The sequence below is a fragment of the Electrona antarctica genome, assembly GCF_951216825.1.
Source record: "Electrona antarctica genome assembly, chromosome: 8".
NCBI lineage: Eukaryota > Metazoa > Chordata > Actinopteri > Myctophiformes > Myctophidae > Electrona > Electrona antarctica.
Window position 1 is genome coordinate 39,198,920 of NC_136789.1, and position 11,471 is coordinate 39,210,390.

The 11,471-nt window shown below is 43.9% G+C and overlaps 1 protein-coding gene across 3 annotated transcripts in view; it reads right to left on the reverse strand.

Annotated features, from left to right (window-relative positions):
* LOC306927857 (homeobox protein cut-like 1) overlaps positions 1–10,985 on the reverse strand; it is a 151,565-nt gene extending 140,580 nt beyond the window's left edge. For all 3 annotated transcript variants that reach the window (XM_079507724.1, XM_079507725.1, XM_079507723.1), the window contains exon 1: positions 10,942–10,985. The gene's annotated coding sequence lies outside the window, so the exon portion shown is untranslated. The remainder of the gene's footprint in view (positions 1–10,941) is intronic.
* Positions 10,986–11,471: the final 486 nt, after the last annotated feature.

Sequence of the window (11,471 nt, forward strand, 5' to 3'; positions counted from 1 at the left end):
CTTTTACTCGAGCAACAGTTTGAATGCGGGACTTCTACTTGTAACAGAGCCAATCTACATTGTGGTATTGACACCGTTACTATTCTGGACGGGAACCCCTTTTGGTGTTTTAACCAAGCATTATGTTATACTTTAGCTATTGAAAAATAGCAGATCTACAAGATCGTAGCGCGCCACTCGGTGGGCCTAAATGGCTTAAGTAAAACATGTGAGTATACTTCTTCTTCCATCACAGGGATTCTTTTTGTTTTTGTTTTTTTCTTTAGGAAGGGGAGGGGGGGGGGGGTTCTCTAATTTCTAGCACACTTCTGTCTTCCTGTATGCCATACTGTACCCATCTGTGTGCGTCCTATTTGGGGCTTCCTGTATGCCATACTGTACCCATCTGTGTGCTTCCTATTTGGGGCTTCCTGGGCGGACCACAGGGGTACTATATTTGGGCCGTCCACATGCAGCTGCCAGCCTTGGGGTTGAAAGCAGCCAGTGAGCCATGAGTGAATCATTGCATCGCCTGGCCTATACTGTACCACTGGGATTGTTCTTTTTTAGCTCATTGTCTTATTCACATACAGTACAGCAGGCCTGACAAACAAACAAATCTGATCTAAAACACTGAAACCCCCCCCTCCCCAATAAATACATAATCAAAACCGGAGAACTCCCAAAATAATTTGACAAGCACTTGGAATTGTAGGTATTAGCCTACATTTAGCTTGACTCGGTTCCACAGATAAATATTGTGGAAATAGCCGAACTACGAGCTCACAACTCCTCACACTGCGATATATCACGCTTAAATGTGGCCTATAGCAGTGTTGTTTTTGGCAGGAAATTTTGATTATTTAGTTTTAGTCATAGTCTCTTGAATAGTTTTCATTTAGTTTTAGTCACATTTTAGTCACCTGGAATGTTTTAGTGTTAGTCTAGTTTTAGTCGACTAAATCTACAGTTGATTTAGTCGAACAAAATGTATTTTGGCGGGCCTTGATGCCGTCGTAATGACAGGTTTATTCACACTTGCTGAAAATAGACGATCTACAAGCCTTGGCTTGTAGATCGTCTATTTTCAGCATGCAACTAATTGTAAAATGACTTACACTGGATCTCTTGTCCACTAGTCCCTTCCTAACATTTTAGTCTAGTTTTTATTTGTTGACGAAATTGTCAGTATATTTAGTCTTAGTTTTAGTCATCATAGCTTAGTTTTAATTTAGTTTCCATGTAGTTTTCGTCAGTGGAAAAAGGTAGTCGACGAACATTTTTCGTCTTGGTTTTTAGTCGACGACAACAACACTGGCCTATAGTCCCTTCTTGTGGGCTAGTCTTCCTAGACCTGGTTTGCTTGTTATCGACAGTGCTGCCGTGCCCCAAATGTTCGCTGCATTACATCAAGCCACCGGAACCGTCCCACAGACGCGCAGCAGCACAAGCGCCAGCATGGAAACATATCGCATCATCAGAAAACAAACAGTTTGCCGTGCGTGTCCGTTTACATCGAGGGATGTACAAGGGAAAATATTTTGGCTCATGAATAAATGAGCGAAACCTCTAACATGTTCGGAATTAAAAGTGTACTCTCGGAGGAAGGCACTATAAAACACTAACACGCCCCCATAATCTCTCTCAAAATTAAATATTTAGCTCGCTAAACAGACAACGTCGCGGAGGCCCCGCAACGCTTATTATGCACCCGTCTCTCTGAGCGTTTGACAGCTTTATGGACGTGACAGCCTTTTTTTTTTTTTTTTGCATGAAGCACTGCCGCCTGTCACGAATTAACATCCTCCCCGGCTAACATAAACAGTGACATGTACATTGCCCGCGCGTAAATCATCGGCCTCCCATTAGCACTAATTCAATCCAGGCTGTTTAAACTGCCACAATGAATTTTAAATGGGAGCTTCTTTCCAACTTGTTTGCACTGATGTCAGATTGATGGCAGCGCTCGCTCTGTGCATTTTGCCATATACGTCTAGAAGATAAGGGTGTCGTTAATCACCCCCATGGTGGAGTGGGGTCGCGTCAGGGGTCAATGTATGGATACGAGCAACATGTTGAACAATCTGTTTTTGTAAGATTATTAATATATATTTAGATTAGATTGGGGGTGTTGTTTTTATTTCCCCCTGTTGTGCAAGGGAATACATCTTCAATACAAGAAATAAATGTTCAGAATCTATACAGCTTGGTAGGCTGCAGATCACCAACACACCAACATAGCCAACGCAAAATGTATGCTTATCATTACAGATAAATATCAACTAATGTCAGTTTTATTAGCCGATACCGATATTGACCGATAACGGCAAATACCGGCCGATACCGATATGTGGCCAACATCGGTGGTGCATCGGTAAAATAATCATTGCTATATAGAGTGTTTGTTCAGTAACAGAACTCTCCCTGTCGCTCCAGCTCGTTAATTACATTTTTACCTATTCACCTATCATGTATAAATAGGCTACTGTAGGTGAAAATAACAAAATGTGTGATGAATATGAGAAAGCTACTGAGTCCTGTGGAAGGGTTATCACATATTAATTTACTTCTATTGATCCTATAAACAATTTAATATAGGTATGGCTTGGCCTACTCAATTCGTAATTAACGTTCCAATGTTGGGGCTCTGGCTCATGGACTAAGAACCGGGGCCGGTTCAACCCTGGTGGAAAAGGAGCCTATAAGGGACTGTTTTGTTGTTGTTGTTTTTTTACACTTTCAGGGTAATATTTCCATTGGTGATTTTGCAGTGTGCTGGAAGGAGGAGGGTATATACTATAGACTGGGTCTGTTTAGATGGAAGGAGGAGGGTATATACTATAGACTGGGTCTGTTTAGATGGAAGGAGGAGGGTATATACTATAGACTGGGTCTGTTTAGATGGAAGGAGGAGGGTATATACTATAGACTGGGTCTGTTTAGATGGAAGGAGGAGGGTATATACTATAGACTGGGTCTGTTTAGAAGGAGGAGGGTATATACTATAGACTGGGTCTGTTTAGATGGAAGGAGGAGGGTATATACTATAGACTGGGTCTGTTTAGATGGAAGGAGGAGGGTATATACTATAGACTGGGTCTGTTTAGATGGAAGGAGGAGGGTATATACTATAGACTGGGTCTGTTTAGATGGAAGGAGGAGGGTATATACTATAGACTGGGTCTGTTTAGATGGAAGGAGGAGGGTATATACTATAGACTGGGTCTGTTTAGATGGAAGGAGGAGGGTATATACTATAGACTGGGTCTGTTTAGATGGAAGGAGGAGGGTATATACTATAGACTGGGTCTGTTTAGATGGAAGGAGGAGGGTATATACTATAGACTGGGTCTGTTTAGATGGAAGGAGGAGGGTATATACTATAGACTGGGTCTGTTTAGATGGAAGGAGGAGGGTATATACTATAGACTGGGTCTGTTTAGATGGAAGGAGGAGGGTATATACTATAGACTGGGTCTGTTTAGATGGAAGGAGGAGGGTATATACTATAGACTGGGTCTGTTTAGATGGAAGGAGGAGGGTATATACTATAGACTGGGTCTGTTTAGATGGAAGGAGGAGGGTATATACTATAGACTGGGTCTGTTTAGATGGAAGGAGGAGGGTATATACTATAGACTGGGTCTGTTTAGATGGAAGGAGGAGGGTATATACTATAGACTGGGTCTGTTTAGATGGAAGGAGGAGGGTATATACTATAGACTGGGTCTGTTTAGATGGAAGGAGGAGGGTATATACTATAGACTGGGTCTGTTTAGATGGAAGGAGGAGGGTATATACTATAGACTGGGTCTGTTTAGATGGAAGGAGGAGGGTATATACTATAGACTGGGTCTGTTTAGATGGAAGGAGGAGGGTATATACTATAGACTGGGTCTGTTTAGATGGAAGGAGGAGGGTATATACTATAGACTGGGTCTGTTTAGATGGAAGGAGGAGGGTATATACTATAGACTGGGTCTGTTTAGATGGAAGGAGGAGGGTATATACTATAGACTGGGTCTGTTTAGATGGAAGGAGGAGGGTATATACTATAGACTGGGTCTGTTTAGATGGAAGGAGGAGGGTATATACTATAGACTGGGTCTGTTTAGATGCTCCTCCATTAAAGCCTTTATTTACTGCTGCAAGTGGCACTTGAAAAGGAGGAGGAATTAGAGAGCTGGCGCCAGAGGATGCATGCTCTTCTCCCTCCCTCTCCTGACATGCCTGGCTGCCTCCAGCCTCACACAGCCTGGATTATTAGCATTAACCCGTTTTGGACTGGTGTCGATTCAAAGAAAAGGCTTCTAAATCCTAATAGTTTTCTGAAAAAAACATGTTTCTATGTCAGTTGTTGCTCAACCTTTTTCATGTCAAGGACCCCCAGAATTATCTCTATTGGGCCACGGACCCCCCATCTCAAAATATGTAGTTCCAGGGCCCCCCCCAGAAGCAAATATTTTAGTTAAAAATGTTCGCTCTGAAATATATATATTCAAAGATTTGCACCACATTTTCACAACTTTTCAAAAATAGCCTGGGCCATGGCTCAGTGGTCCAGGCACCTTGGCTGGTAATTCAGTCTGGCAGTGTGGCGTGGGTTCGACTCCCGATCCCGACGGCCTTTACTGCATGTCTTCCCCCCCCATCTCTCTCCCCATTTCCTGTCAGCCTACTGTCTGTCCCTCCATAAAAATAAAAGGCGAAAGCCAAAAAATAAAAAATAAATAGCAGACCTACAAGCTCATAGCGCGCAACTCGGTGGTGCGCTATAAGCTTGTAGAACTGCTATTTTTCAATAGCTAAAGTACAACATAATGCTTATTGCTTAGTTAAAACACCAAAAGGGGTTCCCGCCCAGAATGGGTTAAGAGTCTCCTAAATCACCGCCCCGGTATACACAGACTCGACCCGGAGCGGCACAGCGTGGCCCTTTGGGTTGAGCCTCTTTACAGGACAAAAAAGAAAAATGATAAAACAAAAGACTAAAATCGTTTGTTTTTTATTTGCATGTCTCACTGAATCTTACTTAAAACCCATTCAGACCCGAGACAAATCAGTAGTTCTCACACTTTCAAGATGAAAAAAAGAAAAATGTTATGTACAAGCTTGTATATTATCTGCTATTCCTGAGCCAACGGAAGAAAAAAATAATCTAAAACTAAATGACATTATATTCCCGTTTTAATGGGTTAAGGAAAATCCTGGTTGTTCCTTGAGCTCTGCACATCTCCAAAACAATCATTTAAATGCAGGACGTCTCACACACACACACACACACACGCAAGTGCACGCACATGCATGCACACACATGACACAAAACAAGCGCCCTCCCCTCCCAGCCCTGCCCCGCCGTGGTGCATGCATGCTGCCGTCAATGAGGAAGCGGCGGGCTTGTTTTCCGTCACGGCGCGTTTGGTGCATCTTCTCTTGTCAATTACCTTCCAAATTCTGGAGCATCAAACCTAATGTGTGTAATTCACAGCATCGCTGCCGAGCCATGTGGCCCACGGGCCGGGAGCCTGTCTGCTGTCTCTGTTAGCGTGAGGCCCACGGGCCATGTGGCCCACGGGCCAGGAGCCTGTCTGCTGTCTCTGTTAGCGTGTGGCCCACGGGCCATGTGGCCCACGGGCCGGGGGCCTGTCTGCTGTCTCTGTTAGCGTGTGGCCCACGGGCCATGTGGCCCACGGGCCGGGGGCCTGTCTGCTGTCTCTGTTAGCGTGAGGCCCACGGGCCATGTGGCCCACGGGCCGGGAGCCTGTCTGGTGTCTCTGTTAGCGTGAGGCGGCCGCCTGATGTTGCAAGCACTCCCCCTGGACATGACGCTAGTATGTCGCAGGGAATTAACCCCCAATACAACCCTTGATGCCGAGTGCCAAGCAGGGAGGCACCGGGGCCCCTTTTTCTCCTTTTAAATCATCTTTGGTACATGACCTGCCCGGGGAGTCGAACCCATGCACCCCGCAACCTCCCCAGTCTCAGGACAGTCCACAGTCTACCCACAAGGTCACTGAGCTGGTGAGTAATTCACAGGGTGTGGAATTAACAATAAATGAGGCCCGGAGACGGAGCAAAAGAAAAAGGTTATAATATTTGACATGTTTTTGACATTTTGGGAGCATGTGAAGCACACCGTGGGACGTGCGTACAGGGACTTTTTTTTCTTCTTTTTGCTCCAGGCCGTGGCCGGCCCTGGCCAGTGGCTGGCCTGTCAGCACACATTGGTCAGGAATGTTACACCCTTGTAGTAAAACACACACAAATGTGCGCGCACACAAACGCACGCACGCACACACATCAATTTCGTCGTCCTTACCACGAAAACCTTTGAGAACTACTGATTTATTCAGAAGGCATTTGTAGAATCAGGCCTTAATGGGTTAACACACACACACACACACACACACACACACACACACACACACACACACACACACACACACACACACACACACACACACACACACACACACACACACACACACACACACACACACACACACACACACACACACACACACACACACACACACACACACACACACACACCAGAACCCAAACACATTATGAAAGAACATGGGAAGTCAGACATCCTGTTTCCCTGCAGTCTCATCACAAAATATTCACCGGGTCAACAGAATGTTGCGTCGGCCGTGGTCGGTCGGTCTGTCCTCAGAGTGGGCGGAACAGAACATGACACATGGTGCTGTTGTTGCGTCTGTGTTGCATCATCATCATCATCACGCTCCGGTCAACGCCAGGTCACTGCTGTCATCGTGGGTATACGTGGTGGTTTCTGGGATTTGGTGTCCAAACTCACTGCCTCTGCACACGTCGTGTGCAGAGGCAGTGAGTTTGGACATCAAATCCCAGAAACCACCACCAGTGGTGTAAGGAAACTAAGTACATTTTTTTATTTCCTTTTTCCTTACTTGAGTAATTACAATTTCCAGTACTTTTACTTCTACTCCACTACATTTACTGTAAGGTCCACATTTTTTACTTTTACTCCACTAAATGTATTTGAACACTTTAGTTACTACTAACTTTGTAGATGTGTGCTATTATTACAAAACATAGGCATTATAACCACTTCAGCCCTATATATACATTTCGGCCATTTGAAAATAGCCGATCTACAAGCTCACAATGCGTCGCATCTTAAACGGGACATTCTGCACCTTTTACTTTTGGTACTTTAGGTACATTTTGATGCCAATACTTTTGTACTTTTACTCAAGTATATTCCGGACTTTTACTTGTAACGGAGTAGTCCAACATTGCACCACTGGAAACCACCCCGACCACCGCTACAAAGAAATGAACTATAAATCCCAGAAACCACCCAACCAACCACTACAAATAAATGAACTACAAATCCCAGAAACCACCCCAACCAACCACTACAAAGAAATGTACTACAAATCCCAGAAACCACCCCGAGTCCCGACCAACCACTACAAAGAAACATGAACTACTGCAGTGACCTGCAGAGCTCAGGTCACTGAGTTGACTAGGTCCTCAAACCTTTTAATTTAAGGCCCCTATAGTGTACACATCCGTACACTATAGAACTGAGAGTGTACACATCTGTACCCTATACAGAACTGAGAGTGTACACATCCGTACACTATAGAACTGAGAGTGTACACATCTGTACCCTATACAGAACTGAGAGTGTACACATCCGTACACTATAGAACTGAGAGTGTACACATCTGTACCCTATACAGAACTGAGAGTGTACACATCCGTACACTATAGAACTGAGAGTGTACACATCCGTACACTATAGAACTGAGAGTGTACACATCCATACACTATAGAACTGAGAGTGTACACATCTGTACCCTATAGAACTGAGAGTGTACACATCCATACACTATAGAACTGAGAGTGTACACATCTGGCCCTATAGAACTGAGAGTGTACACATCTGTACCCTATACAGAACTGAGAGTGTACACATCCGTACACTATAGAACTGAGAGTGTACACATCCGTACACTATAGAACTGAGAGTGTACACATCCATACACTATAGAACTGAGAGTGTACACATCTGTACCCTATAGAACTGAGAGTGTACACATCCATACACTATAGAACTGAGAGTGTACACATCTGGCCCTATAGAACTGAGAGTGTACACATCTGTACCCTATAGAACTGAGAGTGTACACATCTGTACCCTACAGAACTGAGAGTGTACACATCCATACACTATAGAACTGAGAGTGTACACATCCATACACTATAGAACTGAGAGTGTACACATCTGTACCCTATACAGAACTGAGAGTGTACACATCCGTACACTATAGAACTGAGAGTGTACACATCCGTACACTATAGAACTGAGAGTGTACACATCCATACACTATAGAACTGAGAGTGTACACATCTGGCCCTATATAACTGAGAGTGTACACATCTGTACCCTATAGAACTGAGAGTGTACACATCTGTACCCTACAGAACTGAGAGTGTACACATCCGTACACTATAGAACTGATAGTGTACACATCCGTACACTATAGAACTGAGAGTGTACACATCTGTACCCTACAGAACTGAGAGTGTACACATCCGTACACTATAGAACTGATAGTGTACACATCCGTACACTATAGAACTGATAGTGTACACATCTGTACCCTACAGAACTGAGAGTGTACACATCCGTACACTATAGAACTGAGAGTGTACACATCTGTACACTATAGAACTGAGAGTGTACACATCTGTACCCTACAGAACTGAGAGTGTACACATCCGTACCCTATAGAACTGATAGTGTACACATCCGTACACTATAGAACTGAAAGTGTACACATCCGTATACTATAGAACTGATAGTGTACACATCCGTACACTATAGAACTGAAAGTGTACACATCCGTACACTATAGAACTGAGAGTGTACACATCCGTACACTATAGAACTGATAGTGTACACATCCGTACCCTATATAACTGATAGTGTACACATCCGTGCACTATAGAACTGATAGTGTACACATCCGTACACTATAGAACTGATAGTGTACACATCTGTACCCTATAGAACTGAGAGTGTATACACATCTGTACACTATAGAACTGAGAGTGTACACATCCGTACACTATAGAACTGAGAGTGTACACATCCGTACACTATAGAACTGAGAGTGTACACATCCGTACCCTATAGAACTGAGAGTGTACACATCTGTACACTATAGAACTGAGAGTGTACACATCTGTACACTATAGAACTGAGAGTGTACACATCCGTACACTATAGAACTGAGAGTGTATACACATCCGTACCCTATAGAACTGAGAGTGTACACATCCGTACCCTATAGAACTGAGAGTGTACACATCCGTACACTATCAGGGGATCACTTTGGATCCCCTGCAAGGAACCCTGAGGGTCCCTTCTGGACCGCACTTTGATCCAAAAAAGAACACACAAAAACAAAAAAACTGACAAACAAAACAGCGATTTCAAACGACACACCCGCTATGCTAGGCAACGCATGCAATACATAGCCTAGTATAGAGTACAACGATCAAAAGCAAAACAGTCCGTATTTGCATTAGACGGCGTTCAAAAAGCAATCTTTTTTTTGTTTTTTTTACATGTCCTTATTCTTCCCTATTAGTTGAAATGACGACACACTTTAGTGGTCTGTAGAACGCAGCCCTTGCATCATGTGGTGACACATGGCCGTGAGGGGCGAGAGCAGTCTGCTTCAGCAAGCACTTTTTGACTCTCTCTCTCTCTCTCTCTCAGGGATGCAATTTAAACATGGCTGTGAGCAACTGAGCCTCATGAAAGGACACAAATAATGGAGTCCCCCTGAGAGAGAGAGAGCAGAGAGAGGGAGGGGGGGGGGGGGGGCAGGGTTGCCATGTCTGCTTCTTATAAGAGACTTTGGACTTGTTTTTCTATACAGTTGCGTGTAAATATATGGGTAGCCTATAGCTGCGGGCTGCATTGTTTTTCTTTGGGATCGTTTCTGAAGCGAATAGTTGCTTATTTTGGGCTTGCTTCCTGAATGTTGTTTAACCGGTGGTTCTCAAAAAAGAAAAATCAATCAAGGACCCCCAAATATAATAATATGTTATTGTCCACGTATTGTGTTGTTTGAGTGTTTCAAAGATTATTATTATAATTTTTTTGTTAATAGCCGACGCATATAATAAGCTTAAAGCGCTTGCGTGTTAGTGGCTTTTTTCCCCCTACAGACCTGGCTGCTTGTTGTTTCTCCCCTAGCAACACCGCTGGCCCAGCCAGGGACCGTGCAGGAGGAAACGCTTCCTCCTGCACACCTAGAGCCCGTTAACGCGGAGGCATGGGGAGCCTGCCAGACAGCACATGTCAGGCTTTACGAGGTGTGTGCATGGAGGGAGGTAAGGAGCGGGGGATGGGGGGGGGGTCTGTCGTCTCAGCGGGGATAAACATGAAAACAAAATGGCCACCACCACCACCTTCATTCACCCCCACCTCCCCCCCCCGTTATTCCATGCATGTGTGAGAGAGCGTTCACCGGCTCCTCTCTCTGCCTCTCTCGGGAAGCATGAGACTAGGTTGTGTGTACGTTTCATTGAATCCAGGAGGTTTGTTTAATTCGTCTCTACAGGTACAAGCAGTGAAATGTGGATGTGCGTGGAATATTTTATCGTATATGCATACTCTGTTTTCAAACTCAGTTTTCTGAAAAAACGTAAATGTTGCTATTTCAGTGGTGCTCAAACTTATTTTGTGTCAAGGACCCCCAACATTATATGAAATTTGGCTGCGGAACACCATCTGAAAATATTTTCTTTTCCGGAGACCCCCAGAAGCAAAGATTAAGAGTAAAAAAAAAATGTTTGCTTTAAAAATATATATAAAAAAATGTATAATTGAATGGGTTAATGAGCATTAAAATAAAACATGGATATGTTTTGCGGTTTCTGTCTACTCACCTCTGCTTGGAAGCCCTTTAGCAACGGAGCTACCTGCTTACGCAGATCCTGCAAAAACACACAGAGAGAGAGAGAGAGAGAAAAACAATGTTGTGGTCAATGTGCCTCTCCGAGGAAATGTGTCACGCCGTGAGAGACTAAACATGTCACAACAACGACAGCGTCCTCTCTTCACCTCCAATGCCAGAGCCTTTTATCTCGTGCGGAGGAAAACGCAATACTGTATGCATGTAAATTATGAGGCCAATTTATTTTTCCATAATATCCACAAGGCAAGAAAGACCTGGCTGTTATGTAATTGGGGGGGAAAAAAACAGCAACGAATAACAAATTCAAATTGAAACGACCTAAATATTTCACAAAATGTACACCGAGCTCACAAATTCATGTGTCTACGTGTCGGCTTTGAAAATCTATCAAATAACTTCAGTTACTTCTCCCTTGATGAAGAGAGAACAAGCTGTGAGAGATGCTCCTCGCTCATCGTTAGGTATCAGAATACGACTGATAATTGTAAGAATAAAAGTGAT